Below are 9,933 nucleotides of genomic sequence, written 5' to 3' on the forward strand. Positions count from 1 at the left end.
AATAATGTGGGATAACCGTAGACAATATTGACCAACCATTTGGTCTTGTGAGTCCATATGGATGTCAAAATTTTAGGGAGACCATGGCTGAAGATGGCTAAAGTGGCTAAACTAGTCTTTTCAATTCAAATAAAAGGGAGTTTTGATAGAGCTTAATTTAAGAGAATCAGGTAGAATAATGTGAGTATGAGGACAACACTCTAGCAGAAGAACTATGCTTCTCACTTTCTATGAGATAATCACCCCAAAGTGTAATGTTATGAGGTAGCTCAAGCATGACTTAAGAGAAATTAGATCCCATTTACCGATGTTGCAAAAGAAAGAAACCCGGAGCTAAACTAGAGCACCTCTCCATTTGGCTAGATGTAGTTGAAGATAGGTTAAAGCACCATTGCATGAGTGCAATCAAAGACCAAGTACAAAACCTCCAAGATGTAAGAATGGAAAGATCCAACAAAGTTGGTTCCAAGAGGCAATATAAACACTTAGATAAAGATGGACGAGCCAAAATGTGGGTTCCTTGAAAATTGCTAGAAGCTCAAGTGCATACTATGGCATAAGAAAAGACATCAAGCCCAAGAAATATCAATTGAGAATATGGAGCCTAAGTCTAATGTAAACATAAGAAAGGCTCTTTACATGATCAAACTTTACATGATTATACTCTTCTTGCCATCAATAGCCCCCATAGCAAGTAGAAATGCTCTCAACAAAAGATGAGAATCAATTCTAAAAAAGTTTCAAACATTTGAATTCATCCTTGAAGAAAATTTGAAAATTGAAACATGGAAAATAAATTGTTCTATGTTCTTAAATCATTTCAACTAAAATAATAGAAGAAATAATGTGGGATAACCGTAGACAATATTAACCAACCATTTGGTCTTGTGAGTCCATATGGATGTCAAAATGAAACACTATAACCCATGAAATGGTGCAGTAGTGACATTATAAAATGGCTTGTTAATATCTAAAGCTTGAACCCCTTGTACACATGCTCACCAAACGTGCATCCAAGATTTTCAAAACAAATTCTTCCAATAATAGGATTATTGTAAGTCATTCTCAAATTCTAGTCTGTATGAATAATTTAATAATAGGTTTGTCTTGCATTGAAATTTCATACACTCAAAGAGAATCATCAACCTCAATTAAAAAGTGCTTTCACATTGCTCCTTATTTTTCTTTTCCCAAACAACATGCTATTTAAAGCTTATCTACCACTCCATGCAAATTATCTAAGCTAAGTTCTACAAATTAGGGCTACAATCTATGTTCTTTTACTTGATATACATACATCATAGCACTTTCAAGTATAGCGTTTGCCAAGTTACACATGTAGAGGAAATTTTTTTAAGACCTAGCCGCTTAAAGCATTGAAAGCAAGAAGTTTAGTGCATGTTTCAATGAAGAAAAAGTGTACTTATTGCACCTTAGAGCCACTATTCATTAGTTGAGGCAAGATGTACTGACACATTGAAAAATCCCTACCCAATGTGCAACTAGAACACCACCTTCAAATGCTTGTCTCATGGTGGATACAGGTCTTGTCCATAGGTTTCCATCATACATTGTTCCATGTTTGCAAGCTTGGCTAAGGTTGGAGGTAACTCAAATATGCATTCTCCATTGTACTATTAAAATCAACTTATTTACGTCTTCAAATTTTCTTTATTAGCTTTCCAATGACAATCACTCTATGCTTTGCTTTGATTATAGGGGTCAAGTGGAGCCCCCATCAAATTAGTTTAGCTTGGGACTTAAGAGGCCTATGTGGTCTGTCTGAGTTGTCTTCTGTAGAGCATTTAAGAGATAAACTTGGAGTATCAAAGTCAATTCCTTTACTATCATCAATCAGTCTTCCTGTGGAGGTATTAGGAATGCATAATCCTCACTTGTGCAATAGAAATCTTGGAAGGGCTTACAAAATCAAAAGGAAAAAACTTCTTTATGGTGAGTGAGGGAAGGGGAGGTGAGCCAAGTGAGGGGGAGAGGCGAGCGATAGTCTAATGAAGGTGAGAGAGCAAGTAGTTAAGTGAAAGGGAGAGAGGAGTTGAGAGAGAGGGGAGCCGAGTCGAGTGAGATGAGGCAAGGGGAGGGAAGGTGAGCCAATTAAGGGGAAGGGGAGGTGTGCCAAGTGTGGGGAGGAGAGATGGAGGTGAGCCGAGTGAGATGGGAGGAGAGGGTGAAGAAAAGGGAGGGGAGATGAGCCGAGTGAGATGGGAGGGGAAGGGAGCCAAGTAGGAGGCAAGGGGAGGGATAGTAGAGAGGGAGTTAGGAGTGTTGGGGGGGGGGGGAGAGGGAGTAGGGAGGAGAGTGCCGAGCAAGAAAGAAAGAGAGAAAGAGAGAAAGAGAGAGGGATGAAGGAGGGAGTGCTGAGCGGGAGGGGATGAGAGGGTAGAAGTAGGGAGGGGAGAGGGGATGAGAGGGTAGGAGTAGTGAGGGAAGAGGAGAGGGGAGGGAATGGAGGGTAGGGAGAGATTGGAGAGGGATTGTACAGAGGGAGCAAAGGGGTATTAGAGTAGAGAGGGAGGATTGAGCCTAGGAGGGGGAGGAGTAGGGAGTGGAGTGGAGTAGAGTAGTTGGTTTTTTGTTTTTTTTTTTAAATTTCAAAAAAGGATTGGAGAGGGATGGTGGGATGCCAAGCGGGGAGGGAGGAGTAGGGAGGGAGAGGGTTTGTTGCAATTTTCTTTTAAAGTTTCAAAAGTTTTTGAAGGGAGAGATTGTGAGAGTGGAATGATGATGGTGGAAGGTTTATATAGGTTTTAAATTTACTTTTAGTTTTAAAAAAAAAAACTTGAAAATCTCTATATATTAAGATGTGATCCTTCTCTTCCTCCTCATTCTTCTGGTGCTATTCTTTAGAGAAGGCTTCCAGTGTAGGGCTTGATTCTTGAAAAATGCCAAAATGAAGATACAAGTGTGGAATGTAAGGCATACGCCACATCTAAACTTTTTTTCAACATGTAGATTATTTTTAGTAAAATGAAAAATAAAGCAAAACGTGAATTCCTCTCCACATATGGAGCATGCTGCATCTTGACATTAAGGAACCCCCTTTACATAAATAATTCTAATTTTGGAAAAAGCCTTAAGATCTTTACATTCTTTTTAGAGCATATGGCAGATGCCATGTAATAAAAAAGTAAGATAAATCAACATGTTAGGTCCTCTCCAACACAGAACGTATGCCACATCTAACAAATTGAAGCAACAACTTGTTAATTGCTCTTAGCATATGTTGTACACCACACCTTCACATAAAATATCTCATTTTTGAAAAGAACATATGGCATATGCCATAGTTTGACATAGAAAAGTCTCTTAATTTTTAAAAAAATACTTCAATTTATACCAAAAAACATGCTTTCACATTTGGAAAATTTTTATCAATCAAATTTATATAGCTAAAAATGAGAATTTTCAAAACATGTCTTTATATTTTGAATTTTTAAAGCAAATTAATACACAAAGATGTAGGTTTTTCAAAAAATGTTCTAGATTTTTGTTTTTTTTTTCCAATTTGATACTCAGATACATGTTTTCACATTTTGAAATTTTTATCAATATATACCAAAAAGTGGGGGGTTTTCAAATAATGTCTTCACATTTTGATTTCTTTGTGCTCCTTCACACTTACCTTTGCCACCTTTGTGTTTTGTGCTAACACCTTCATTCTCCCCTTCTTGCAACTTGACCTCATGTTCCCTCCTCCCTATCTTGCAGCTTCTCTGCCCTATCCTACTCTTCCCTTTCCTGCTCTTAGAGAGACCCCATTTGGTACTTGGCCTCTTACTCTTTGCTTTACTGCCTTTTATCTTGCTCTCATTTGGTCTTACTTATGTTTTTGACCATCTTCCTTTGTCACTATTTGTGGCCTCACTACACCCGTGACCTTCTTCTGACGACGATGATTGGTGATCTCATTCATGGGTACTCCTTGCAGGATCTCCTCTTGTATTCCTTGTTCCCTCTTTGGTGCTTGCATGGTTCATCCCAGCTCTTCAATGGCTTTAGAGAGCTGGTGAGACTATTACCTCTTATAGGGTGTCAACCCGGTGTCGTGTTCTATTTCTTCGATGGAGATGAATGCACCATAAGAGACAAATCCAGAAGATGTCAGCTAGTAGCAAAAGGTGTCAAGGAAGGATGCTTGTATAGAATGCTAGCTACAATACCAAATTAGCATGCCATGTCAGCTCAACTACAACAGACACCACTATCTACAACAGATACTCCTCAATAGAATGCAAGAGCTGAAAGGAAGAATGGTACTTTAGCGGACAGTGCTAGAGCAATGCTTAGTGAGAAACATCTTCTGAATCAATATTGGGTAGAAGCAATAGCCACTACAAACTATTTGCTTAATCGGCATCCTATCGAACCGATACAAGGTATGACACCTTATGAAGCATTCATTGGACATAAGCCACACATTGGGCATCTCTGCATATTTGGTTGCATAGCATATGCCCACATACATGATGATCATTGCAGGAAATTGGATGCAAAGTCACACAAATGCATCGTGGTTGGCTATAGTGAAGAAAGAGAAGCATACAAGTTGTATGATCCCATCAACCGAAAGGTCATTATCTCTAGAGATGTAATCTTCGATGAGGAATCAGAATGGAAAACCTCAAATACACAGGAGATAGAAGCATAGACTTCATAGTCATCTACAAAAATGTTGATGAAGAAGAGGAAGAATTGCTAGAAACACCCCAAGCAGAGCCACAGTAGCTTAGACGGTCTACTAGGGAAAGCAGACCTCCATCCAGATTGACATATGCTCAAAAAGGCAAAGCATTTCAGGTTGAAACCACCAACTATGCTCTTATGACTACCATCATGGCTACAAAAGAGCCACTGTACTTCAAAGATGCAGTAGACAAGCCAGAATGGCAAACTGCTATGAATGAAGAAATGGATGCTTTGTATAAGAATAATACTTGGGAATTATGCAACCTTCCACCAGGAAAGAAGACAATAGCAAACAAATGGGTATACAAAGTAAAGTACAATCCAAATGGAAGTATTCAAAGATACAAGATGATGATTCTAAGGAATCGAAGAAGACTGAGCATTACATTCCATCACCTCACTTTAATGGGAATGTCCTTCCTCTATGTCAAACCAAGAGCTATTCGGTGTTTCTCTAAAAGCACTTTACCGAGTGGTTTGGTAAAGGTGTCTGCAACATTCTTTTTGCTATCACAATGCTGTAGTGTGATGTCACCAAGTAACACTCTTTCTCTGATGAAGTGCTCTCTGACATCAATGTGGTTTGTCTTGGAGTGATATACTGGATTCTTGGCCAATGCTTGAGCTGATTGATTATCAAAGTATATTGTTGTTGGCTTTGACTCATTAAAGTAATCTGTTTCTAACAATAGTCTTCTGAGCCATATAGCTTCACATGCACCTATAGTGAGTGCTCTATATTCTGCTTCAGTCAAAGATAAACAGTTGGTTGTTTGTTTGACAACCATGATATAGTGCCTTGACCAAGGAAAAATGCATGTCCCTGTGTCGATTTTCCTGGTCTCATGATCTCTGGCATAGTCACTGTCATAGTATCCATGCAACCACTTTCTCAACTTGTCTTAAGTAGCTCATTCCCATTGCTCTTTTTCATGTGATGGGCTCTTTTACTATTTAAGTATAGTACTCGTTATTTCATTTATATACCACTAGTTTCTATTGCTATTTTATTTATCTTTTATATATATATATATATATATATATATGTGTATATACATACATACATACATACATACATACATACATACATACATACATATATATATATATATATATAACATTTTACATATATATATATGTGTGTGTGTATTTGTATTTATTTATACTTTCCCTTGTCTAAATAGTGTCTTGTGGGTTCACTTTAGTTTCATTTGGAGATCAATCTAATGTTGCAGTGTTCTGAGAGCTTTTTTGTCTATTGTTTCTAATTGTATTTATTTAACATGTCGTAATTTTTGGTACACACACACACACACACACATATACACATTTATAAATAGCCTACTTGTGTGCCCTTTTAAGATCTCTTTTATCTCTATAATTACTTATAAGTATTTATAGAATAAATAAATTGTTTATGTATAAAAATTTCCTATGTAATTTGGATGATGCTCCTCTCTCCACACCACCTTCAATGCTACTTCTCTCCTTCACACAGCGCTCCTACTACAAGGTTGCATCATTAACAATGAACAACTATGCTCTATTGTTGTGCTACATAGCCTACTACTCCAAAGCCAAGCTACAACGCATTCAGGCTAATGGCTCCAAGCCTCAACTACAGCCTAAACTTTCGTCAGCTCAGCCTCTCCTGCAGTCATCAATAGCCACTTCTACAACAGCTACATCCCCAACATTTGCCTCCAACACATAAAGCCCTCCATAACAACAATGGCTTTGCATCACAAGTTTTTTATGCCTCCCACCTTCAGACGCCTTCACGAGCTACAATGCCCCACAGCTCCAAAGCTTTGGCTCCATCGACCTCCTCCATCCATGACCGGCTTGCCAATGCCAAACCAGAGCTCACGGGCTCTCCTTGATCGGACTGCAGCAATGCCATAGCCGACTACCTTAGACCACTAGTGCTAATGAGCTCCACACACCCGCGGCTTCTACAACAAGAGCGACTCCACTGCCAACCTCTCCATCAACCTCATCGAGCCCCGACTGGCCTCTAGTGCCAACAGCCTGCAAAGCATCAATGAGCTCTTCCATGCCCCTAGGTCCACTCAAGCATAGAGAAACAACCACCGACCAAACTGGCAACATTCATCGATGAAATCATTTGAAGATTCTGAAGAATATTTTGTAAATTCTAATGCACCATGCTGTGACACATGATAGACTCATGAAGATAAGGTAGGTTCAAACTGACTCGGGTAAAGTTAACCATGGGTCAACTATTTGGATAGGGTTTGGTTAGAGAGACATGTGGCACCTCATCTTATCTGACGTGTCAGCTTTATCCTTGCCACATCATCAGAGACCCTCAATAGGCCATGTCAGCACATCCACATCATCAGAGACACCTCAACTACCATGTCAACACTGACACGTGGCACCCTGCCATATCATCATTACCAAGTCATCAAGGCCATGTCATCAGGGTTGACTTGTATCCAAGTTTGGTCAACTTGACCTTGGGTTAGGTCAGTCAGTGCCACCTCAACAGTGCCATGTGGCAGTCCCCTGTCAGGCACAATTACCTCCTGCAAGGCACACATAGTCACTGCATGTGCACCCAATTGCCACATCATCACTGCTCCACTGGGACATCCCTTGGTAGGAACACCTATGCATGTGACCTTGAGTGCCACATCATCATTGAGCACCCTTTTTCCGTCCCTCCACCTAGATCAAGTCGTATCTCTTGATCTAGGAAGAATTTGAGGGTGGTCCAAAAAGAAAAATTACTTGATTTTTCATGCTCTAAGCACTTGGCACATCATGCTCACATTTTAACACAAGTATCACTCACTTTTGAGCCTCGCTACTAACAAATCCACTTTCTACATGCACATCAGCCTCTACATTGATGCATCTGACAACCCAGCACATAAAAAGAACCAAAGAAAAGAAATTATTTGTTGTTCTTTCATCGATTGATGGTTAGTATAGATCTAGATCAGAGTAGACTAGATCACCATAGAGGAGATGATTTGAAAATCTCCAAGTTGCCAATCTAAGCTATGCCCAAAATTCCTGACTAGTTCCTACTTGGAATCAGTCCCTACACTCACATATAGTTTCACATCATCACATTAGCTGAAACCTGATGTTCATCAGTTAAGTGAGCAGACTTCAGAGTGTACAGAGGCATTGTCAATTGATGAGTGGGTAGATAGCACATGATTTGATTTCATGCACACATGCCATCATTGTAAAGCCTATTTGGCTATTTCACGGCATTGTGCACTTTATTTCAGCCTTGTAAAGCTCTTGGATATTCCCAACATCATTTGTCAAAAGCGTTGTAATTTAGATCGGATTATATATTGCAGTTCTACCTTCACCGACACTTCATATTTCACTTGACACAGTCAGTGTTTTGTAGTTGATTCAGATAGTGATTTTCACGACACACTGAGTACATTTCTTGCACCATGTCTATGTCTAGCAACCTCAATCAGGAGGCATCTACTAAGCTAGACAAATCCAATTACGGCACATGAATGGAGACCATTCTTGTACTTCAGGACAAATGGGAGTATGTTAATGGATCTACACCTAGACCATTGGATGATCTAGCCACAATAGTAGTCTACACCAGTAGTGGGATCTACAGTGAGATCTCCAGCTACACCAATAATTTTTGCACCTGTAGCAAATCCTACCATTGCTCAAGCATAGGCAAAATGGGATAAGAAAGATAAGTATGCATATCATTTGATCAAGAAGAATGTGCAAGATGTCATTCTAGGACAACTCAACACCATCAAGACATCCAAAGAAGCATGGGATATGTTCGTAGCTCTCTACAAATCCAAGAACACTTCTAGGATTCTCACATTAGAGAACCAAATCAACCAGAGTTTTTGCAATAGCAGCAAAGCTGGTCATGCTTACGTACTCAGGATCAAATACTACAACAATCAACTCGTAGCCCCATAAGAGAGACCATGAATCCAACAAAAATGGTTCAAGTCATCCTGAATGGACTAGGAGAGGGATACAAGAATCTAGTCCAAAGTATTACCATCCAATGACAAATTCTAACATTGGAAGAGCTTCAGTCAGAGTCTTGCTTGGTGAAGAACTCAAGACTCAGGCCATTCATGCACACAAAGATCATTCTAATGAAAGATCAGACATTCATAGCTTTAGACAGAAGCAGAGGCAAAGGTAGATCATTCCAGATAAGTGGTCATCAATAGCAAAAAGTCATTAGCAAAGTCAGAATTAGAATCAGCATCATCCTTAGCAACATCAGAATCAACAAAGAGGAAATCATTCCAACCGAGGAAGATTCCAAGGATGAGGGAATGCATCCACCAATGTGTCAAACATTCAATGCAACTACTATCATAAGTTTGGATACTATGATAGAGATTGTCGCAAGAAGTAGTACGACCAAGGCGGTCAATCTAGCAACAATTTAGGGAATTCTGGCAAAAGAGGAAATCATCGTGGTGGACATTCTAGTCACAGTCATTATGCAAATGAACATGGGAATATGTTTCTTGCAAATGGGGAAATGCAAAAGCCTGATATAGTGTATTTAGACATTGATTTCAATACAAAAGAGGATTTCAGTTATCAAGTCGACCAAGCAGATCTAGTACATCGATAGCAGTGCATCATCTCACATGACAAATCATCAAGAATGGTTCACAGAGATGAAACCATTGAAGGTTAGAAGAATGTCATCTATAGACAGATAATACACTGAATCCAGTTCAAGGGATAGGCATTATTCCTATGAACAATTTCATTGGTATGAAAGGATTGGTGAAAGATGTACTTTATGTTCTGAAGCTCAACAAGAACCTCTTGTGAGTAATTTTCTTTCATAAGCGTGTGGATTACCCCCCATAGGATTTTTTCAAAAAAATAATAACTATCTCTTATAAGGGATTGGGATTCCCCCTTTTTATTTTTGTAAATTTTTATGCCACTTTTTTAATCATTTTGGAATCCTAATAGGTGTCTTGTTCTATGGTATAAGTGATAACAAGCTAGGGTTTACAGGCATTACCTATCTTCCCTCATAAAACTATGATGTTCTTTAAACACATTGTTTTGTTTAGATGGTGGTAGGTAAGTGGACCCCGACCTCGGAGCTTGGACTACCTAAAGGATTCGAAACTTTTGTTCTAATTCTTTGCTTAAATTTGCAAATTCAATAAAAAGAAAAATTCTAATGCCAATCTGGTGGTTCAAGTCCCT

The sequence above is a fragment of the Dipteris shenzhenensis genome, chromosome 19 (assembly GCF_047967505.1).
Source record: "Dipteris shenzhenensis isolate YYH24624 ecotype China chromosome 19, Dip_SZ_1.0, whole genome shotgun sequence".
NCBI lineage: Eukaryota > Viridiplantae > Streptophyta > Polypodiopsida > Gleicheniales > Dipteridaceae > Dipteris > Dipteris shenzhenensis.